Genomic DNA, 5,780 nt, shown 5'->3' with positions numbered 1-5,780 from the left:
TGTAGCCTCGTGTGCAATTATTTTTTTATTATACTGTTATAGAAATGCTTCTTTCTATTTGATAAATTAAAGCTCTAAATAATAATAAAAATAGTTATGATTATATAACGTTAATTCTATTGCAGGTTCTGTGCTAAATGTTTCACATTGATCATCACAACATCCCAGGGAGGTAGATACTATTATTATTCTCCATTTTACAGAGGAGGAAACAAAGGCAAACAGAGATTAAACGACTTGCCCTGGGTCAAACAGCTAATAAGTATCTGAGACTGGATTTGAACTCAGTGTTCTTGACTCCAGGCCCAACTCTCTATTCACTAAAGTCACCTGGCTTTCTAGGTAAGTTAAAATGCACCATAATTTTAAAACTTACTAGATTTTTAATGCAACATTAATTAGCCTATCCGACTGGTGAAGATTTCTTCTCAGATCCTAAACTAATAGACTGGAAATAGATGAAAATGTTTTCTATCACACGCTATTCCCTATGTGTGTGCATCAAACTGATCTACTATCTGGTTCCCTGAATTTGACTTTTTCTCTCCTTTCTCTGTGTTCCACAGGATTAGAAAGTTTCCCTTTCACCTTTGTTACCCAGAATCCCTAGCTCTCTTCCAACTCATAACCCTTAATTCTCAACTCAATGAAGGATGATAATGTGAAATCAGGTTAGAAAGGAAAAGAGGAGGTATCAGGTAGTGAAACACTTCCAATGCAAGAGGAATTTGTATTATATCTTCGAGGTAATAATGAGCTCCTGAAGCAATTTAGGTAGGTGAGTAGTCAGACCCATATTGGGGAATATCATTTGAGCAACTTCATTAAGAATAGATTGGACCTTTCCCCCAAGATGGCGCCACAGGCCAAGAAGGAAGCCATCACCCCCCCCCCCCCAGACAGAAGCCAAGGCCAAGGCCTTGAAGGCCAAGAAGGCAGTGTTGAAGGGCGTCTGCAGTCACAAAAAGAAGATCCAAACCTCGCCCACCTTCCAGAGACCCAAGACACTAAGACTTCGAAGGCAGCCAAAATACTCTTGGAAAAGTGCCCCTGGAAGAAAAAAGCTTGATCACTATGCCATCATTAAGTTCCCCTTGACCACCAAGTATGCTATGAAAAAGATTGAGGATAATAACACCCATGGTCTTCATTGTGGACGTCAAGGCCAACAAGTACCAAATCAAGCAGGCTGGAAGAAGCTGTATGACATTGATGTGGCCAAGGTCAACACACTGATCCGGCCTGATGGAGAGAAGATGGCCTACATCCAGCTTGCTCCAGACTATGATGCTTTAGATGTTGCCAACAAGATTGGAATCATCTAAACTGTCCAGCTGCCCTGCTTCTTCACCCACAATAAAAAAAATGTTTTCCAGGAAAAAAAAAAAGAATAGATTGGAGCAGGGTAGCTAGGTGGTGCAGTGGATAGAGCACTGGCCTTGGAGTCAGGAGTACCTGAGTTCAAATCCTACCTCCAGACACTTAATAATTACCTAGCTGTGTGGCTTTGGGCAAGCCACTTAACCCCATTGCCTTGCAAAAAAAAAAAAATAGATTGGAGCAGGAATAGGCTTAAGCCCAGTTGGAAGATAGTTTCAACCTTCTAAGCAAGATGGAACAGTAGATAGAACATGGAGTCAGTAGGACCTGAATTCAAATGTGGTCTTAGATACTTGATACCTACTATCTGTATACCCACTTAACCTCATTGCCTACCCCCCAAAAAATGTAATGATGGTCTGAAGTAGGATATATTACTATAGTATGGAATATTATAATATGGAATATTATAGTATAGCTGAAGGTCTGAAGTAGTCTATATTACTATAATATGGAATAGTGCCTGGAAGCTGGGAGTATGGGAGCCAGACTTAAGGCTCATCTGCCAAAGTTTGCACTTAGCCTTTGAAAATCCAAAGTCTCTGTGGTACAATGGGACCTCAAAGGAATATATAACTGAAAAGATTTAAAAATGAAAATTTAATAGTGTAAGATGCATCTTTAATATAAAAAAATCAGGAGTGAAATAATGAAGTGGATTTATCTGCTTTTTGGTATATTGGGGGGAGGGGTTATTTATTTACTAATACTCTTTTCCATCAAAGTTACATTTGCTAATGCATTCTTCATTATTAAATTTTCTATTATGAACCTATCAACTCTGGACTCATATTTCACTTAGAGAAGTAAATTTAGATCCTATTTGAAGTCTTTCTGCATTCCCACCTTCCTTCTCCACCTCAGCATCCAAAGATCTAGTTGAGTCTATTTGTCTTGGAAAGCAAGCACAGTTATGTCTGAAGATGCAGTATACATTATAAATACAGTGCAGCAAATAATATTTTGTACAAGTAGAATGTCAGACTGTCCTGGCTAAGAAGTATTTGAAGAGAAAACATCACATTGTTTCTCCCCTTTGTTGAGAAGCACCAAGTAGGATTTGCAGTTTTGAGGCAGCTTACCCCAGAATCTTGATTTCACTAGTCTTGAAATCAGGGTAGAATAAATTCACTAAAGCAAGCTTAGAGAAATACCCACCAAGACAGACAAAACTGACTTTATACATAACAGAGGACTTTTATTCAGTTGAATCTACTGACTAAAGCACTAGACTTGCAAACTGACCTTGTTCAAATCCTGCCTCCAATGGCTCACTTGCTTCTGTGACCATAGACAAGACTTTGAGCCTCAGTTTCTTCATTAGTAAAATGAGAATACCAATCTCTTCTGTCTAGAGTCAAGAAGACTTAAGTTCAAATCGGACCTCAGATGCTTGTAGTTGTGTGACCATAGTGAAATCACTTTTATCTGCCTCAGTTTCCTCAATTACAAAATGAGAATAATAATTGCACCTACTTTAAGGATTGTTGCACCTGGCACAAGGTAGATTTTTAATAAATACTCTCTTCTCTTTCCTTCCTTCCTTCCTTCCTTCCTTCCTTCCTTCCTTCCTTCCTTCCTTCCTTCCTTCCTTCCTTCCCAAATGAGTCAGCTTCTACTATTGGGTCTGTTCCCAACCCAGATTAAAAATATAGAGAAATCTCTAAAATAAAGTTTAGATATAAGGGTTCCCTCCTGCAAAGTTACTCATTATGTAATGTGGATATGAGGTACAGGACAACTTTTTATTTTCTCCACCATAGAGTGCACATAATACAAAGAATTCACCCATGAATACAAATAGAAGCATAAAAGACTTTAGCAGCCCCTTATATAACCCATTAGACTCCCTCTGGAAGGTGAAGGCACTCTACAAGACAGCTGAAGAGATTCACCCTGGACCTGAACCACCCAACAAATTCATACAGTTCAGAGACTGGTAAAGTCCAGATCTCCTGACTAATTCTGGCATGACTTTAGTCCTCTGGCTGTAGGCCAGTAATAATAGAAGAAGCTAACATGTATATAGAACTTTAAAGTTTGCAAAACACTTTTCAAAGCCCTGTCTCATTTGATTTTTCTTTTTGACAATTCTCTTCTCCTCTGGGACACATGCTGTTAGGCACTGTTACTTTAGGAGGTCAATTCCCCACTCTCAAACTAAGACATTTAAACTGAGTTCTCAGATTCAGATCCAGGTTGTCTCTTGGGCTGGAAACAGCCATTCTCAGTATTACTGATCTCTGACCTGTCCTCAGAAAAAGAAGCAGATAGACAGAGGAAGGCAAGCAGAATTGAGAGCCCCAGGAGCTACCCACTCAGGATCCCTTTGGCAAACCCAAGCTTCTCTCCATGGGGTCTCCATCTTACTGCTTTCTGCTCCTAAAGTTGGATGGTAGAGAGTCTCCTCTTCCACTGTTTTCTGTAATCATCTGGAAGTCCAGGGGTAAGGAAGTACTTGAAAAGAAAAAAATAGACAAAAGAGATGGGCCTTTCTTAGGTCTTATAGAATACAGAGAATTCTTTACCATTCATTAGTCATTTTATGGTAGACATGTCAGGGGAGTTTCCTACATTCTCTCAGCAAGGGGCTTAGGCAAGGCCCTCACCCTCACCAGAGCTCATGTCCAGTACTATGGGAGATGTTCCCTCTGACAAAGTCCCATGTTCTGTAATCTCATAAAGTCAATTGGGGGATTCAAATTGATCAAGGGCTCTCCCAATCATTCCCATTATTTTTATTATGGAATAAAAGGTTTTTTTAATTATTGAATAACATAAGGTAATAAATTGCAAGGTAAATGGAAAAGAATTCAGGGTGACTTTAAAAAATGAAGGCAGAATCCAGTAAAGGGTCCCAAGAATGTCTCTATATAATGTAAAAACATAAGAAACACAAAGGTCAGCATACTATATTGATTCTGTGAAATAAATTCTTGCTGCATGCAAGCCACACCAGTGATAGAATCACAAGTTTAGAGCTGGAAGTGACACCTTAAAGATTCATAAATTGAGAACACTCCCCTCCTCCACTTCACAGATGAGGAAAATGAGTAAAGTGACTACAGGCCATAAACATAAGAAAATTTGAACCCAAGTGTTCTGATTACAATGAGTTCACTCTGATGTAACAGGTCATCTAGTCTTATCTCTTTATTTTACAGATGAAGAAACTGAAGTTCAATGAAGTTAAAATTAGACAAGTAAAAGATGACTGAGTCAGGATTTGAACTGAGTCCCAAGTGTCTTTCTATATTGTATTATGCTACTTTCTCTATACTGGGTCCCTATAGCGGGTCCGCTTGGTGGGGTTTCTGCTGTTCAGTCATGTCCAACTCTTCTTGATCCCTTTGGGGTTTCTTGAAAAAGATACTGGAAAGATTTTCCATTTCCTTCTCCAATTCATTACAGAGTAGGAAATTGAACTAAACAGGGTTAAGTAACTTGCCTGGGGTCACACAGCTAGTGCCTAAGGTCAGATTTGAATGCACAGAAATGAGTCTTCCTGACTTCAGACCCAGTGCTCTCTCTATTGCTCCACCCTGCCACCTACTTGGTAGAATAGTAGGACCTTAAACTACTTGCTACTTGAGAAGGAAGTGAGTCTAGCCCTGGGAAGGAAGAGTGTTTCTTTGGGTTTTAGGTGACATAATCCTAAAAAAAGAGCTAACCCCTTCCATGAAACCAAGTGCCAGAGAACAAATGACCTTCAAGCTGCTCCTAAATTAGGAGCCAGTTGAGGCCTACTGCCCAGAACAAGAGAATGATTTAGATCTTCCCTGAAAAGCCAGTCAAATATGATATGACTCCTTCTCTCCACTCCAAGGGCAGCTTCCCTCCCTCCCTATTCAGGGAACACTCACCAGTGAAATGTTGTTCCCCGGGGGGACAAGTTGGTGAAATCCAATTTTGCTTTAGGAAAAAGCACATCTTGGCTCTAGTGGCTGGCCAGGCAGCCATGTGGAGGCACACTGGAGATAGCCCCACTTGGAGTGTGTTGAAATTAAGATTCCTCAAGAGGGAAACAATTTTGTGATTTTAATTCATTTGTCAGCCCTGGCATTGAAGAGAGATCTAATTACTGGGATTTCACATTTTTCAAATGAATGGGTAATTATTGGATTCTCTGATCCGTCCAAATGAGGAGGAACCTTAACCATCCAAACCAGTAACAAGGAGGGCTTATTAAAAAGTGGGTAATGTATGGAAAGGCTACTTCTTAACCCCCATTCCCCCACCACCACCACCACCATCCCAGCCCACCCAGGGAATACATTTGAGGAGGTAAAAGCCAAACAAAAACAGACAAAAAAACATAACAACCCAAGGCTCTGGAGGCCTTTCCTAATATGCACAGGACAGAAAAAGCCCAAATTGAGTGCAGCCTACTGGCAATAAGA

At 40.0% G+C, this 5,780-nt stretch overlaps 1 pseudogene; it reads left to right on the top strand.

Annotated features, from left to right (window-relative positions):
• Nucleotides 1–853: 853 nt before the first annotated feature.
• LOC141502570 (large ribosomal subunit protein uL23-like) lies at nucleotides 854–1,325 on the top strand (annotated as a pseudogene).
• Nucleotides 1,326–5,780: the final 4,455 nt, after the last annotated feature.

The sequence above is a fragment of the Macrotis lagotis genome, chromosome X (assembly GCF_037893015.1).
Source record: "Macrotis lagotis isolate mMagLag1 chromosome X, bilby.v1.9.chrom.fasta, whole genome shotgun sequence".
Classification (NCBI taxonomy): Eukaryota; Metazoa; Chordata; class Mammalia; order Peramelemorphia; family Peramelidae; genus Macrotis; species Macrotis lagotis.
The sequence above is the reverse complement of the archived record's forward strand: the minus strand, read 5'-3'. Positions and strand labels throughout refer to the sequence as shown.